Source organism: Artemia franciscana, chromosome 15 (genome assembly GCF_032884065.1).
Source record: "Artemia franciscana chromosome 15, ASM3288406v1, whole genome shotgun sequence".
Taxonomy (NCBI): Eukaryota; Metazoa; Arthropoda; class Branchiopoda; order Anostraca; family Artemiidae; genus Artemia; species Artemia franciscana.
In genome coordinates, this window is record NC_088877.1 from 16,072,219 (window position 1) to 16,090,943 (window position 18,725).

At 36.7% G+C, this 18,725-nt stretch overlaps 1 protein-coding gene across 1 annotated transcript in view; it reads left to right on the plus strand.

Moving 5' to 3' along the window:
* Positions 1 to 5,830: 5,830 nt before the first annotated feature.
* LOC136036099 (2-oxoglutarate dehydrogenase complex component E1-like) overlaps positions 5,831 to 18,725 on the plus strand; it is a gene marked incomplete in the record, with an annotated part of 66,754 nt that continues 53,859 nt past the window's right edge. The window contains 1 exon segment of the mRNA XM_065718095.1: positions 5,831 to 5,954.

Here is an 18,725-nt window from a genome sequence, read left to right on the forward strand (position 1 = left end):
ACCCAGAGGTTCTTTGTGCCCTAAATTATACGGACTTCCAAAGATACATAAGCCAAATCTGCCATTACGACCAATTGTTGCGAGTAACAAGTCACCAAAAAGTGCTCTAAGTAAGTGGCTAGTGTCATTGTGTAAACCACTAATGTCTACACAAATTTCTTACATTAAGAATTCATCAGAACTTGTAAAAAAACTAAAAGAAGTTGAGATTTCTTCAAATTCTATAATTTCAAGTTTCGACATAGTGTCAATGTATACGAGTATTGATGTAAAAGCCGCAGAAATTCTTCTTGAGAGAAAGACACTAAGAAATTTGGGCTTAATTAGTGGTGAAACAGTTTTGGAAGTCGGTATAATTATGAATTTAGTTAGGTTGTGCAACATGTTCTCTTATTTTTTCAATTCAGAGGGGGTTTTTTTCGAACAAGTAAATGGTTTACCCATGGGGGCCCCTTAAAGTCCTTTATTAGCAAATTGTTTTGTGGAAAATATTGAAACAATAGCGATAGATTCACACTTTTTAAAACATATATTTTGGGGGAGATTTAAAATTTACAATAGAATTAGAAGAAGATAATAAACTTCCTTTTCTGGATGTCCTTCTTATAAAAAATGAAAATAGTCTGGATTTTAAGATCTACAGAAAACCTACTAACAATAACAGATTTTTGTCGTTTTTCTCCGTTCATGCTCGCCAAGTAAAAATTGGTTTAATCATATCCTTAACTGACCGCATTTTTAGAATTTGTTCTCGAAAATTCATTGAGCAGGAATTATTGTTGTTAAAAGAGATTTTAATAAGCAACCATTATCCGGGTTGGTTAATTGACCAGACTTTTTCTAAAAGAAGGAAAAAATTTCTAGAAGGTTCTGACGATATTCTGGAAACAACAGAAAAGAAAGATATTTTTTGTTCTCTACCATATGTTCCAGGTTTGAGTGAAAAACTTAAAAGAATTTTACAGAATAATGGTTTAAAGGTAGCTTTAAGAGGTAGTAATTCTTTGGCTGGTTTTTCAAATTCTGGAAAGGATCGGACTTCCGTAGAGCAACAAAGTGGGGTTTATAAAATCCCATGTACTTGTGAAAACTCTTATGTGGGACGTACTAACCAGAATTTAAAAACGAGATTGCTACAACATCATAATTCTATTTCATCGTCTTTAAAGCAAAATACCAAACCTGAAGATTTCACGTCGGCCCTCTCGGAACATATCTTTAACTTTACAAATCATTTTATTTTGTTTGAAAATGTTTCTTTGATTTCTAGGGGCCAAGGTTTAAAGCAAATTTTCAGGGAAATAATCGAAATTAAAAAAATTCAAAAATTTTTCAAAAAATTTTTCAAAAATTGAAAAAAAATAAGAGCAATAAACTATATGTAATTAGTTTATTAGGTATATATTTTGTTTATTTTTATTCATGTCTTTTAGTTTTACTGCTGATGATGAACACTGTATATGTGTCCGAAATATCCAGTTAAGTAAATTTATATCTATTCACTGTCAATAACAAGGTATCATCCCTATTTTGAACTGTTTTACTTTCGTCATGGAAAGGCAGTGTGGTCTTCGAAGTTATCTAAAAAACAAGTTTTTTCAACTGAAAATAAGGAGTAACATTAAAGCTTAAAACGAACAGAAATTATTACGTATATGAGGGGGTTCGTCTCCTCAATACCTCGCTCTTTGTGCTAAAGCATTTTTAGTAATTTCAAAAGAGCTATTTATTCTAATTAAAGGCCTTTGTGATTCAGGGATCAATCTTCAAGAATTGGAACAAAATTCGAACTTTAATGTAAACAGCTAGGTATTGAGGAGGTGCAAACCCCCTCAAATACGTAATAAAAATATATGAATATAGAAGTTCGTTATGTAAGTTAATTTGTAGGTTACGTATATTTATAACTAATAAAAACGCTCGTAAATAAAATTTGAAGTTCTAGTGGCCTTTTTAAGTGACCACGAAATTGGAAGACAACTAGGCCCCCTCTCCACCCCTTTTTTCTCAAAAATGTCTGATAAAAACTTTGAGAAAGCCATTTAGCCAAAAAAGTAAAATTAATATGCAAATTTCGTTTAACTATTCATGTACGGTGAGGCAAAATCAAAAACCCGCATTAATTCAGAAACGTTCAGAAATTAAATAAAAAAAAAGTTTTTTTTAACTGAAAGTAAGGAGCAACTTTAAAACTTAAAACAAACATAAATTATTCCGTATATGAAAGGGGCTCTCTCCTCCTCAACGCCCCGTTCTTTGCGCTCAAGTTTGACTCTTTCTCATAACTCTACTTTTTAAAACAATAAAACTGATTAAATAAAGCCGGAACAACACAGAATGACCACGATAAGTTGAAGCAGTTTTAACAAGAAGAATCGAATTTTTTTTTTTTTTTTTGCCTCGATTTGCAACTTTTTTTTTAATATCCAACTTGAATTTCTTTTCGTAAATCGTATGCATCTTTTTTCTACATACTTGTAATGTTAGAATACACTGAAAAAATTTCTAGGGCCATGCACTTAACCAGTGGTTCTCGAACTTATTTAGACACCGTACCCCTTTTTACTCACTAAACGTTTTAGATACCCCCTCTAAGTTATCGGTAGTGAGTAAACTATAAGTAAAATATTAGACAAATCTTAAAACCTTAACCTTTTAAACTCAATTACACATCATGTTTAAGCAAAAACAAAGAGAATTTTTTTTTTCCAAATAGTTTTATTTAAAAACAAAGACACAAAAATTTAAAGAACAAAAACGCTTTATTTCGAAGAGATTAGTGAGAAGGATGAGCGTGTTTCTCTTTACACTGTTTATTGAAATTAGTTTCTAGCTTAGCTAATACAATCTTAAACCTTCTCCAACATTCAATTTGTTTCTAAATTTACTTTTAAGATAGGTCAAACTTGAAAAACCTTTTCATATTAATGTGGTGAAAACCCTAAGAGAAATTTAACAACAGTGCTTGATCATCCTTTATATTACTTCCCAATACCGATTCAGAAATCTACCAATGTAGTACCAGCAGTCAAATGTTTATTTTTCAGCTTGGGATCACACGAGACTTCAATGAGTTGCTCTTTTTGAAATGTAGTCAATCTAGTGTCCACAGCATCAGCATTAAAGGGGCTGCGGATCTAGTCTAAGTGTTTCTCCAAAGGTGGAAAGTGTTCACTTATACGGATCTTCAAAGCATTCAAATGCTGGATCATTTGAGTCTTAAGTTCAGTGAAATCAGATATGTTTTTCTTATTATCTTGCAAAAATGTATGTTCAATCTGAAGGTAATTTGAACTATGTTTCAAAGCTCGTGGGATTCTATTTGTTATTCCCAGAGAATGATCTTTCTTACCATTGCATCAGTTTTTTCTACATAAGAAATATCAGAAACACTACCCTGCATGGATAAATTCCATATGTTGAGTTTTTCTAAAATATCACTTAAATAAGCCAACTTCAAAAGCCAATCAAAATCAGTGAGTACAGAAGACAAATGGGATTTGTGTTCGGTAAAAAAAAAATGTAATTCTTTGCGGGTTCAAATTCACGGGACACAACATTTCCCAGATAAAACCATCGCATCTTAGTATGCAGCAGTAAGTTACCATGGACGCTCCCCATTTCCTAGCATAGAACTTTAAAGTAACAAGATTTTTTAGGCCTATTTATAATGAAGTTCATAATTTTAACACTGATCAAGGACGTCTTTAAGCTCGTCAAGGTGCTTCTTAGCCACAAAGCCTATCTGTGAAGTAAACAATGAATGAACTTACACTCACTTGACACCTTTTTAACATCACCTACAAACCCTGTGATATGACAGCTCTTAGCCATAGCAACATCCATACACATTGAAACAAAGTTTATCCACTCGAGTTGGTTTTCGGAAACAAAAGAATCTAAAAAGTTGAAAATAGCTTTACCTTTTGTCGATGTTTGAAGTGTTTTAGAAAATTAAATTTCTCAAAATATCTCGTCTTAAGAAATGCCACGTACAAAAATGATCAATGATCAATCGACCAGTCTGTCTCCGGCTTGACCCTTTTTTATATATATTGTGTGTGTTGTACAGAAGTTTAAATAAAATCTTGAATCTTGAATCTATGCCAGCGACATCCTTGGTTTCGTCGAGTTGCGTATACCAAATCAAGGACTCCTTCAAATTGCTCCGATAAATTTTTCTTTTATGCTATACGCCATATCACTAATTCTCCTTGTAACTGTATCATTTGATAATCGAAATGTTTCAATTCTTTTTGCCTCTATCTCTCCAAACATGACAGAAACAATTTCTGCTGTGGCAGGGAGGATTAAATTTTCACTAATAGTATGGTTTTTATCAGCCTTCGCAATTAAATGACGAACTTTGTAAAAAGCTTTTACACCACTTTCATTTTATTCTGCACCAGAAAACTGTTTTATTGTGTTTTGCTTACTTTTAAGATCTTTCAAAGACGTTCAAAGTGCTGTAACTCCTTTTTTACGAAATTCTCATGTTTGCTTTCAAAATGGCGTTTTAAATGAAAATGTTTCATAGATTCGTTTGATAAAATTTTAGAACAGATAACACACTGTGGACTAAGCTCGTCTGAGCTTCCAGTCCGAGTGAAACCTAATTTTAAGTACAATTCGTTGTATCAAATTTTTTACTTTTAGGTTCGTTTGCCAGTGTTTTTCTTGGGCTGCTCATTAGTAACAAGACGTCCAGGACTATTGAGTCTAGATCTTAATGAGGCCTTTTATTTTAGGAGCCATTCATCCATTGTTAATTTTTATTGTAAAATTTACTTACGTACCTGAATCAATACACTGACGTATTTTTTAAAAACGATTAAGTGTCTGAAGAATAACTCAACACACCACAAAAATAACACAATACTGAGAGCGAGCTTGCAATAACAGGCAATACTACTGCAGTGCAGTTTTACGAGGTGACTAAACCTTAATGACCTAGCCACTTTGATGACTGACCCCTAATGGCGCACGCACGTTAACATGTCCCAACTGAAACCACTTGAGATTCAGAAAGGGACAGTTCTGACAACTGTGCCACTTAGAGTTATAGGGTTGTTTAATTTTTTTGTTGGCCGGCCGCATACACGCTAAAAAAAACTTCGAGTACCCCAAAGGGATACACGTATCCCTGCTTGAGAAGTAGACCACAACAATAAACCATTAAAAAGATATCAAAGGCTGAAAATGTCAGAAAAATAAACAAATGGTAATAAATGAACCAAAATGCCAATTATGAGGGTTGCAATGTGCATTTGAAAATACCCCCATAAATATAATAGCAGGCAACGATACACTGTCACCATCCATAATTGTCCAAATCTACGCTAAAATAATTTTAAGTGTGAATGCGAAGGATTAGGTGTAAGCTCTGATTACTTCCAACATTAGAAACCATTTTCCCCCCAGACCTCCAAATTTAAAATTGGTTTTGGGAGATCGGAATTGCCGAAAGATATATCCCCTTCAAAAGTATAGCCTTTATTTTACTTGTTTATTCAGACGAAATTATCAGTTTGAAAAAATTGCGGGGGGAGGGCAATTTCTTTCTTACATTTTTCTTGTATCTTTCAGATACAGAATATATAGCTTGCAATACTCCGTTGATAAAATTTAACGAATATGTTATTTAAATTTGCACTCAAATCCGTCAACCTTAGTCCCTTTCAACACTTCAAAATTCTAAATTTCCCTGAAAACACAATTTTAATGACATATATCTCTAAATTATTCTGTTTGGATTTCTATTTGTTTCCAATAGTTTCGGCGGAACAGGTCCCTTATTCGGCTGTATACCCTTTGATTCTTAATTGAATTGGCAACTAGCGATGACACGTTTTCTTCGTTACGTAGAATTATTACATGTTTTCAACTTCTATAAATTACGTTTTTTTCTTTGAATCAGGACTAGTATACTAGAATTGTCTGCTGAAGTTACTTAGGTAAGTCAAGGGTAATGAGTGCTATATTAATAACTTGAGGTGTTTAACATCTATTTAGGTTTGAGGGGAAATTTAGATGGGGGCTTTTTGATATCTTGGAAAATAGTTTGGTTAGGTGGATGAAACTTTAAGGAATATTTTTCGAGCATAAACTATGCATGGAAAGCTTGGTAAAATTCTAGTTTAGTGACTTTTGGCTATCTCTGAAAGGGGTTAGGTTAGGAAAATGAAACTTTCAGGGATGGGTCTACAGGCTAAAGTATAGGCCTATCCCAGGTAGGTATTTTAAAGTACCCACATCTACTCCTTCTCCCTCTAGAGGGCCCTAAAATTCACCTACATGACAGGTGCATACCTGTTTAAATTTTGACAAAACAACATTTTACCTTAATTTTCAGTTACCTGTTGCTTTTTCTCTGCCTTTAGTTCTGAAGAATGCAATTCCTGTTATCTGAGTAGAATTCTGAGCCATATCAGTGTTTTTTTTTTTCAAAATTTAGGAAATGTATAGGCCTACATACTTTTAAAACCTTATAAATTGGGATTGAGTAAAGTTGTGAAGCTGAAAACAATTTTATTGTACTTTATTCAAGCAGAAGATCTATTTTGGAAGGTTTCATTTTTATAACACACATTTTCAAAGGTCAGGACCCTCTAGAAAGAGAGGGAGTTGGGGTAGGTGCTTCAAAATACCAGGATATACTTTAGCCTGTAGACCCATCCCTGAAAGTTTCATTTTTCCTAACCTAAACCCTTTCTGAGATAGCAAGAAGTCAATTAACTAGAATTTTACCATAATTTCTTTACTTACATAGGAACAAGGTGGGCAAACTGCTTAATGCCTTTTATGTTCTTTTCAAATATAGGGTAAGACCCAAGTATTTAGCCAGGGCCTGATCTCAGACTGATCCTATTTAGGCCTACCTTAATTTGCACTTTGGTGCAAAATTGGTAAATTTATGACTTCATATAACTGACTTACCAATAAAGTGAACATACCACTTGAAGCCTTTTTTATGTGCTTTACAAATATAACAATGGCTTCTACCATAAATTCAAATCTAAGCACTTTTAACCTAAACTAACCTTATTATAAATAATTTTAGCACTGAGAAAATACAGCAGTATCTTTTTGAAAACAATAGAACAAGATAGCACTAAGAAAACATAGTATTATTTTGTGGAAAAAGAGTGATAACACATACTTTAATTGAACATTTGTCATTTTTAAGAGCTCAAAAAGTGCTTAAATTTGAATTTACAGTAGAAGCAATTATTATATTTGTGAAGAACATAAAAAAGGCATCAAGTGGTATGTTCACTTTATTCATAAGTCATAGATTTTCAAAGACCACACTGCTTTTCTGTGACAAAAATATAACAATTATTTTTAAAAAGACCAAAAAATGAGTCACATCATGGTACTAGGATTTTGCATTTGTTTTGACCAAGATGCAGGATTTTGTATTTGCTCAGGTTCAACATTATTACCAATATACCATGATTTATGAGATCTTCTTGTAGAGAAGAGCATTTTTTTTGTGGAAGCTGCTGATCCAGAGTTTGGAATTGTCTGCATATAGTTCCAAGTCATCCTTAATCATCTCAGGAGGATCATTTGTGTGGAAATTTAACAGTGTTGGGCCTTGTTTGGGTCCTTGGTTCCACCACTCTTGATATGAACTGATTTGGAGTATATTAAGTCATTACCTTAAATCACATCTTGGAGTGAAATAAGGACTTTTGATCCTGTTGAATCACTCCTTGTGATGACAGTTGCATACATGGTTGATTAAATTCTGGTGGAAGATTCTGGTGCATCCCATTTAAATCCCGATGGTTTGTCACTCCACTCAGCATCCAGACGGCATTTAAATACATCTGTTGATTCAGCAGAAAGTGTTCTCCTTGAGGTTGTTCCAGAGGTTCTCAATCTGGTTTGAGAAGAAGCTGCATCTTGGTCTAGTCTTTGCATGAATTTTGCAGATTTGTTTTGGGTGTCCTCAAGTTATGTGGGAGGGGCCAATCTCCAGGAGCTCATTTTCTTGATTGGTAGAGAGGAGTTTATGTGCCTGGATCATATCCCCATGTTTCCACCTGTAGACTAAAGAGGGGAGGTTGAGTTCCTTCAGCCGTTCATTGTAGGGCTTGTTTTCCATACCAGCAATCAGCTTAGTGGCCCTACATTGGATTTGCTCAAGCACTACCTTACCCTTTTTGAATCAAGGGGTGGCCAGGATGGTCCCCACCTCCAAACACAGTCTTACCAGTCCTTTGTAGAGCTTGTTTATTACATGTCTACTTCTGCTGGTAATGCCATCTTTAATGATACCTAGGGCTCTGCTAGCATTGGCTGAGATCTTCTGTGAGTGGGAGCTGAATTTCAACTGGGAGTCTACAATAACTCCAAGGTCTCTCTCCTCCTGAACATGCTCCAGTATGTGGTGACATCCAGGGTTTTGGGTCATTAGGTATTGTTGCTGGGGGTTGCTATGTCCAAAGTGTATGACCTTGCATTTTTCAGCATTGAATTCCAGCAACCATCTTTTGACCCAGGAGCACATGTGGTTGAGATCATTTTGAAGGGATTAGCTAGCAGAAGGGGTATTGGCAGGACCTATAAGTTTTGAATAATCCACATAGAGAGTGGTTTTGTTACTGGTGATAAGGGCTAGCTCATTTATGTATATATTGAACCCAGGACACTGCCCTGGGGGACCCCACTGGTGACATTGACTTCATCAGAGAGTGTGTAACTATTTGGTCCATTGGTCACTTTCACTTGCTGTGTTCTGTTCCTCAGAAAATCCTTGATCCAACTGATCACTTTTGGACTAAGAGACAGGGTGCATAGCCTGTGAATGAGGTAACAGTGACAAACCTTGTCAAAAGCTTTGGCTAGATCCAGCAGGATTATATCCACTGGTACTCCCTTTTCTATTAGGTCAGTTACAAGACTGTAAGACTCAAGAAGGTTTGTATCCACTGATCTCTTAAAACAAAAACCATGCTGGCTGCTGCTGATGAGTGAGTTAGCCTCAAGATGGTTAATGATGTGTTTGTTCACAATTCTCTCCATGACCTTGCATGCCACACAGGTAAGGCTGATAGGTCTATAGTTTGCTGCTGAAGTTTTGCTACCCTTCTTATGAATTGGGATGACTATTGCCTTCTTCCAATCCCTTGGAAGCTTCCCTTGTGTTAGCAACAAGTTAAATAATTTTACCAGGGGAGTTGAAATAGCAGGGCTTAGTTCCTTCAGCAGTTGTGGGCTCAGACCATCATGTCCAGTTGATTTATTGGCATCAAGCTCCTTAAGCTGTTTGGTTACTTCTTTGACTGTGATTGGTGAGTGTAACATTGGGAAGGCAGTGTGAGCCTGTTCTGCTGGTGGGAGGGCTGACTGGAGGTCATCCTTAGAAAACACTGAGGCAAACTGCTTATTCAGAAGGTTAGCTTTTTTGGAGGCACAGGAAGAGACTGAGCTGTTATTCTCCAGGTCTGGTACTGAGTGTCTGCCTGGTTTACGTAGGGAGATATGTTTCCAGAATAACTTAGGGTTTTCCTTGACATTTTTGGCCAGATGTTCTTTGTAGTTTACAGTGAGTTTCCACGTTTCTTTTCTGAGGAGATTCCTGGCAATTTTGTACTTCTCATATACTGTTGTTGTTTTTTGTTTCACAAACTTCTCCCAAAGTTTTTTCTTCCTATTGCATAGTTTCTTGATTTTTGGGGTGAGGAAAGGTAGAGTTTTTGGTTTCTTTTTCCATGTCATGCTGGTATGTTTGGCTAGGCTCTCTAGTAGGGTATTTTTTAGGATTAGCCATGAAGCTTCCATGTCATATGAGATCAGAATTTCCAGATTGGCATCTATCAGCTCTTCCACCATCATCTTGTAATTAGTAAAGGATTGCTTAGTATATTTTGATGGTTTGGAGCTGAGTTGTATAGATGAGAGGACTGGCATGTGGTCACTTGAGCCAATTGGACTGAGAGTCTGTGTCCCAATCACCTTTTCTGGATCATTGGTTATGACTAGGTCAAGTGTTGAAGGATTTTGTCCTGGACGTATTCTTGTGGGCACAGTTACTGTTTGGTACAGAAAATTATCAGCAAGTACTTGAATTAGTGGGTTTTGCTCAAGGCTTGACCTGTTCACACCCTGGCCATCCATCCAGAACACGGTTGGGAGGTTGAAATCCCCTGTCATGAGCAAAGTTGCCTTTGGGAAGTTGCATAGTATGAATTGCGTCATTTCAGTAATTGCTCTTTGAGAGGACAGCTGGCATGGACTACTGGGGCTCCTGTAAATTGAGCTTAAAACAAACATTCCGTTTGGTAGGGACAGGGATACCCAAGTGGCTTCAACCCAAGGTAAGTAAGAATTTAGGACAGAAATTTCTCTTACCTGGAATTCCTTGGAAGCCAGAACAGCAACTCCTCTTCTGCAGTTTGGATCAGACAGATTGCTGAAGATGTTGTATTCAGTGGGGCAGATGGAGTCTTCTGTCAGTTGAAATCTGGAATTTTTAGGGCTAATTTCTGTCAGAGTTGCAAAATCTATCTGACTTAATTTGAGCACTGTTGCCAGTTCTGGCATCTTATTGGTGATAACATCAATGTTAGCTGTCATAATGTTTACAAGTTTTCGGGTGTGTCTAGGCAACTTTTGGCTATGCACACTATTGATCTCACTAATAGTTGAAGTGGACGAGTTACAGCTGAGGTACACAGAGGTGCTATTGAGGGACAATGCAGAGGGGCATGGGGACATAACTGTTAATTTACTATTTTTACTTTCACACACGTTTACTGTTACATAATTATTATCACTCATACATAGACTATTTACAGGGGGGCTGAGATGGTGAGAGGTACTGGTTATTTTTCCATGCTTGAGCAGCCCGCCATCGAAATTGCTCAAGTTTGATCGAAATTGATCTCTTTAATCATATACAGCAATGATCTGATTCTTATCAGATAGAAACCTATAGATCCACATGGCTATGTTTTTATCTCTTTGATATAAACACAGCTTTATTATCTGGTAATGATGATACATTTCCATAAAGGCCTTAGCTTGTTCCAGGAGGAGTACATCAATGGGAAAACTGCTCTATCTTGGAGTCATAGGATTTTATTAGACTTTCTGATGGACATGCCTTTCTAGAAGCCATGATGACCACTACAAAGGTGGCCATTCTCTGTCACATCTTTTATGATGGTGTCATTAGCTGTCTTCATGATAAGCTTGGCCATGATTGAAGTAAGGCTAATGGGTTGGTAATTTTCTGGCCAAGTTCTAGATCCTTTCTTAAATATTGGAGTAACTATGACTTTCAGTCAGTGTGCAGGTAAACTCTTAGTTTCAAGGGATAGCTTGAATAGCAAACAGAGTGGCTCATATCCTGTATCAGCCAGTTCTTTAAGAAGCTAGGGATATATGCCATCTGTGCCCCTAGCTTTGTTAAGGTTTAGCTTGTTAAACCAATTCTTAATCTGTGGTAACTTGATTTTTTTGTATTGGATCCTTTGTGAACTTAGGGATAGGGTGTGGTGGCTCAGTGAGGGATCCACTGAGAAATTGGATGCAAATGTGATGTTCAACAAATTTGCCATGTCTTCTGGACCTTCCACCTTTTTGCATTTGGGGTTTAACAGGAATGGTACAGTCCATCTACTCTTGCCATTGGCAGACACACATCTCCAGAATGTCTTTGGGCTATATTTGATGTTGGATGCTGTGTTATAAACTGCTGTGAGGTAAGTAATCAGCTGGGTCAGCTTATTTCTTGATTTTTCAAATTGATCCTAGTGATATGTACATTTGCACTTTGAAAAGGCCTTTTTCTTATGGTTTATTTCCCTTTTGACAGGTCAGTTAGATGAGACAGTGTTTTAGGCACCTTCAAAAGTGAGCTCAAAATGCATATCTTCTCAGATTGCAGCAGATTATCTCTAAAGTTTTACCAGGCTAACCTGATATCATCCTTGACAACCATGGTCCCATGCTGCAGCCTGAAGCAAGTCCTTGACCTTGCTGTAGTCTATATAAGATAATGTTAGATACAGAGGTCATTGCTGACAAAAAGGGAGGTACTCAATGTTCACTAAGAAATCTGTAAATTGTTAGTGATTAAGTAAGAAAAAAGTGTTTTTAAACTGAAAGTGAGGAGCAACATTAAAACTGAGAATAAACAGGAATGAATCCATATATGAAAGGTTTTCCCCCTCCTCAATACCTTGCTCTCTATGCTAGAGCTTTTAGCACTTTTAAAAAAGCTTCCTATTCTAATTAAATGACCCTTGCGTTTCAGGAGTTATTCTAAAAAATTGGGATAAACAGTCAAACTCTAGCATAAAGAGCATGCTATTGAGGAGGGGGTCAAACCCTCCATTTATGGAAAAATTCCTATTTGTTTTGATTTTTAATGTTGTCCCTTACTTTCAGTAAAAAAAAACTTGTTTTTTTATATTTAATTTCTGATCATTTTTCAAATAATATTGGAAAATCTGGTCCACCCTTCATGATACATTCTCCCCCCCCATCCCTCATGTGAAACTCCTGTGGAACTATCCTCCCACATGAAATACACCCCTCCCCCATAAAAATTCCCTCCAGACAGTTCCATCCTCTCTGAAATCCCCTCCCTAAAATTTCTTGCAGACAATTCAGCCTGAAAAATCCTCCTTATAATACTTTCATTTGAAAAAGAATTTCAAATTTTATTCTCATTCATCCCAGAAATTCCTGTTTCAATGGAATTTTTTTCGCGGAAATCCAAACATGCTGAAAATAGCCACTATATAATTACTCCAGAACATTTCCACTTGCAAAATTGAATTGGTAAAGAGAAGGTTAAACAAATAAAAATAATTTTGTATAGAAATCCTGTCAAATCCCTCCAGTGTAAAATTATTCCTAGAGAGCTCACCCCCTGGAAATTTTCTTCCCCACATAAGATTCTCCTTATGGAAACCACAGAATTTCTTTTCCTCCTAAAATGTCTGTATACTTCTCAATAACAAATACTATGCATAAATAATGGACAAATTTTATAACTTACAGGCATCTTTCCATAGATTGTGGTAGTCATGTTACCCCTAAAGACATAGTTATTAGATATTTGGACTATGCCAAACAACATGGCTATTTCAAAAGTTTGATTTGGTAACTTAGGGGAAGAAGGGGCATAGGAGGGGGGCGAGTTTAAATTTCAGTTCAGATGCATCCTCTTCCAATCTTCTAAGACCATTATTTTGATACAATTGCTTCTGAAAAGAAAAAAAAAAACAAATAAACACACATCTCTGGTCTTTCTTCTTTCAAAAAATGCAAAATTTTACATTTTTGTATATAAGAGTTTGAAACTTCTACTGTAGGGCTCTATGGTAAGCTGAGTCTGATGGTGTAATTTTTATTAAGATTACTTGACTTTTGGGAGGTATTACCGTCAATTGCATTTACAGCAAGATAAGATGGACTGCTTCTTCCTGTAGGACATCTTGCTGTTGAATTGATGAGGTGACACAATTAGTTGGTGTGATGGGGTACGGCCTCCCACTGTTACTTCCACTCCACGTTACTCCACTCCAAATTGACTGCATTTTTGAAAGAATTAATAGATTCACCTGTGACAGTCTCATTGGAAAGACTGTTCCAAGTTGAGACAGCATGTACTGAGAAAAAGTTTGTCCTCTCACTGCATCTGGAGTGCTCCTGTTGCAGCTTCATTGAGTGGCCTCGTGTTATAGTGGAAGGGAGGGAGTAAAAATGGAGTTAGCCATGTTATTTTGGTGCATTTTCTTGACAAAAATGGCATATCCTCTGTGCTGCCAGTAAAACAATGTGGGTATCTTCAGGTGATGCAGACGTTCAGGGTAGGGAAGCTGTTGGTGTGGGGCACAAAGCTTAGTTGCTCTTCTCTATACATTCTCTGGGGCTGCCACATCTCCCTTATATTGAGGATTTGTAACAGGGCAGCCAAACTCCAAATGTGTTCTTACAAGAGCATTATATAATTTTCTTATTATCAGAGGATAGCACAATGATATGGTTTGTTTAATTAGTCCCAGTGCTCTGTTGGCCTTAGCAACTTGTTGCATAGTATGCTCATGGAACTTAAACTTCCTGTCAAGGGTCACCCCTAAGTCTTGTTCACTGTCAACAGCCTTAACTTGGATGTGTGCCAGATTTATCCAGCATAAAATATGAAATCTGATTGTTGTGGGGACCCATGTGAAGGACTTTGCATTTTGATGGGTTGAACTCTATCATCCAGGTGGAAGCCCATAAGGAGAGACTATGCAAGTCATTTTGCAGGGTTCCATCAGCAATTCCTATTAGTTTGCTGTCATCAGCATAGAGTTTTCCCCTTTTTTCAAAGATCAGGCAAACTTTTTCAGGCTTGGAACATTTGATGGGTAACACTAAACTGAATGAATCTTATAATTTTCGGAATTAACATAATATGCCGATTCTTTGACGTATCTATTGATATGAAAATCCAATGTTTTAGAGTTTTGGTTACAATTGAGCTGAGTTGCTTCTTACTTATAGTTCATTATGACAAACTGTTTGATTTTCAAATCAGTACTTGTGTATTATTCAGAACACACTCAATAAATGAAGTTAGGTTCTTTCACAAAACAAACTACAATGCAGGAACATATTAATGAAATATTGTATATATATAGAAGTGGTTAGGTTAGGTTAAGTTAGTTATTTTATATAATTCACCCCACCCCCCTAATGTGCAAATATATAGCCCAAATTGACTTTTTTTCAAACATGGCCTATTGTTACAATTCCAAAAATGTTCCTTCTCATAAGAGTATAAAGTCATGTTGTGTCCATTGATGTACTGTTTTATTGTGGGCAACAACCACTTATCTTGGAAAAATATAATTGCCTCTTTTTCAGTCTTTGGCACATCCTAGATCTTCATTTCAAAATCCATGTTCAGACACTATCTTTTATCACTATGCATAGCAAACTAAATTGAGTTTTGTCTTTGTGGCTAAAAAAACAGATTTTCTCAGCAAAGAGTGTGTTCTGAATTGAATTGAATCAATTGAATAATGAACAAGTACCAACTATTTAATTGAAATATACCTGCATTGTAGTTTGTTTCACAAAAGAACCTAACTTCACTTATTGAGTGTGTTCTGAATAATACACAAGTACCATCAAATCTATCAGACTCCCCCCTACCCTCTTCCCCAAATGCATCCAAACAAAATTTTGAGACAGCTATTTTGTTCAAAATGGTCCAAAGATCATATAACAATGCCTCCAGCATTGACATAAACCCTCAGATCCTAGGCTCCCCAGGGGCATATTACGTTTTTGTGGAATGGGTGGTTTATAGACTTATAGACTCAATTGCTTGGAAATCGAAAGTTTTAGTTCTCTTTTTGAAAGTCTAAAGTGATCAGATGACAACCAGCCCCCCCCCCCCCCCAATGCTCTTTCTTAGCCAAATGCACCTGATTGAAATGTTGAGACAACCATTTTGCTCAGAATAGTCCAAGATAATGTAACAATGCCTAAAGGGGTGGTAAAACTCCCCAGAGCCTGGGGGCAAGGGTTGTAAGCTATGCCTCAGAGGTATGTAAGGCTTTTATGGAAGAGGAGCCTGTATAAACTTTGGAAATGGCTCATTCAATCGGAAATTGTAAGTTCTAGTAAGTAAGTTCTAGTCCTTTTTAATAGTCAAAAGTGATTGGAGGAGAACTAACCCCCCCACCCCCTTTTCCCTAAATGCATCCAAATGGTCCAAATGTCAAATAACTTCCTCATTGATTGACAAAACACCTCAAAGTTCCCAGGGTAAGGGCTGTAATCTATGACTTTTTTGTTCTACTAACCATAAACCAAGACCCACATAGGACTCAATGCAAAACAGCAACCCCTCAGATCCCTAGTTTATGGATACTGAATATACACTCTTGAATATGTTGTTCAAAGCTACAAGAAACATCAAAGGGGATTTTATTACCACACAGGACTTTGATTTCCTCAGATTTTCGTCATCCTGTACTATTTTGTTAATTATAGTTCTACTACCCTTGACTCTTTATTGATTGCATTCATGGCGTTTCTGCCTTCCAAGGTGTTGACCATTCCTGTTTTCCTCCAAATCAACAACTAGCAATGCATGGTTTAGTTTTTATTGAGAAAAGATAACTGATACAAAGAATAAACTCCAGCCTATTGCTAAAGAGACAGTTTTATCATCAAAATAGTCTTCTAAAGACTGAGAAAATATGCTTTCACTTAATTGGAAATTAAGGAAATGAGAAATTATTTTTCCTTAATAAGGAAATAATTTTGAATTAAAATCAAGTTGCCATCAGTCCATGGCTAATTCGAGAAAAAGCCAAGACAGTGTATAGTCTGAGTGAGAGGCACAGCTGGCGTAAGCCTTTTTTAGGAATTTATGTCATTTTCCCTTGTTGATAGATAGTCTTATCATCTATTCATCTTGAGATAGAATTAAGGTAGATAGTCATAGAACTTTAGGGATGATCAAGATTTCTAGGTTGAATCAGCAACCAACAAAACTTGATCTAGTTTTTGTAAACAATAGCAAACTGATCCAAAGCATAAACTTTCTCCTGTCTATTGCTAAAGTGACCACCTCGTGATAAAATGATCACCTGAAGAAATGAAACAAGAAACAAATAAAAAAAAAGATATTTGCCTACAATGATGCATCAAGATTAAATTAAGACAAAAAACCAATTGGAAGTTGATGCTCGAATGTAGAGTCAGCAAGCAGAGGTAAAGATTCCAGGCTATAGTCATAGAGACTCAGAAATACAACACACCAGAAAAATTAGTTCTAATATTGAAGACCTTGGCATATGTGACAACAAAGAAATTTGAAGAAACACCACAAAAACAAGAGCTAAGAGCTCATATGACACCTGTGACAAGGCTGGAAGAGCCAAAAGCTCATATGCTCTAGCTAAATTCTAATAATCAATAGATTGATTTTCATTGTCCTAGCACACCCAGAAGCACCACACTCGGCAAAGCACTGGACTCCCCCTCCTAACTCCCCCAAAGAGAGCAGATCCAGTTCGGTTACGTCAATCACGTATCTACGAGATTTGTTTATTTTAACCACCAAGTTTCATCCCAATCTCTCCACTCTAAGCGTTATCCAAGATTTCCAGTTCCCCCCTCTAACTCCCCACAATGTAACCAGATCTGGTCAGGATTTAAAATAATAGCTCTGAGACATGAGTTCCTTCTAAATATCAAATTTCGTTAAGATCTGGTCACCCATTCTTAAGTTAAAAATACCTCAATTTTTTTAATTCTTCCGAATTAACACCCAACCCCCTCCCCAACTCCCCCAAAGAGAGCGGATCTATTCCAATTATGTCAATCATGTATCTAGAACTTGTGCTTATTCTTCCCATCAAGTTTCATCCCAATCTCTCTATTCTAAGCATTTTCCAAGATTTTCAGTTTCCATGATTTCTGTTTCCCCTCCAACCCCCTATGTCCCCAGATCCGATTTGAATTGACAATAGAGCATCTGAACCATAAAATCTTTCTATATATCAAGTTTCATTAAGATCCAGTCACCCATTCATAAAATAAAGATACCTCAATTTTCATGTTTTCCAAGATTTCCGGTTTTCCCCTCCAATTCCCCCAATGTCACCGGATCTGGTTGAAATTTAGAATAAGTGCTCTGAAGCACAAGACCCTTCTAAATATGAAATTTCATTCAGATCTGATCACCCATTCGTAAGTTACAAATACCTCATTTTTTCGAATCAACCCCCCCCCCCCCGCCAACTCCCCCAAAGAGAGCGGATCTGATTCTGTTATATCAGCCTCGTATCTTGGGCTTGTGCTTATTCTTCCCACCAAGTTTCATCCTGATCTCTCCACTCTAAGCCTTTTCCAAGATTTCCAGTTCCCCCTGCCTCCAACTCCATCCAATGACACTGGGTCCAGTCGAGATTCAAAGTAAGAGATCTGAGTTATAAGGTCCTTCTAAATGTGAAATTTCAATAAGATCCAATCACTCCTTTGTAAGTTAAAAATACCTCATTTTTCTAATTTTCTGAGTTAACCCTCCCCCCCGACTCCCCCAAAGAGAGCGGATCCATTCCTGTTATGTCAATCACGTATCTAGGACTTGTGCTTATTTTTCCCACCAAGTTTCATCCTGATCCCTCCATTCTAAGCGTTTTCCAAGATTTTAGGTTTTCCTCTCCAACTCCCCCCATTGTCATCAGATCTGGTCAGGATTTAAAATGAGAACCCTGAGACACAATATCCTTCTAAATAGCGAACCTCATTAAGATCCGATCACCTGTTAGTAAGTTAAAAATACCCATTTTTTCTAATTTTTCTGAATTAACCACCCCCCCCCCCGGATGGTCGAATTGGGGAAACGACTATTTCTAATTTAATCTGGTCTGGTCCCTGATACGCCTACCGAATTTCATCGTCCTAGCTTATCTGGAAGTGCCTAAACTAGCAAAACCCGGACACACAGACAACAGACAGACTGACAGACCAACAGAATTTGCAATTGCTATATGTCACTTGGTTAATACCAACTTGCTGACCAAAGTAAGTCAAATCCCAAGAAATTTTGGAACTACATATCTAGCTAAGACTACAACCAAAGATCAATAAATGTCTTTATCACAGCCAATGGAAACAAAGTGTGGACTACCATAGATGTAACTGATCTACTAAGTGAGCAATTAACCACGGTTCTGAAAGCAATTTCTCTT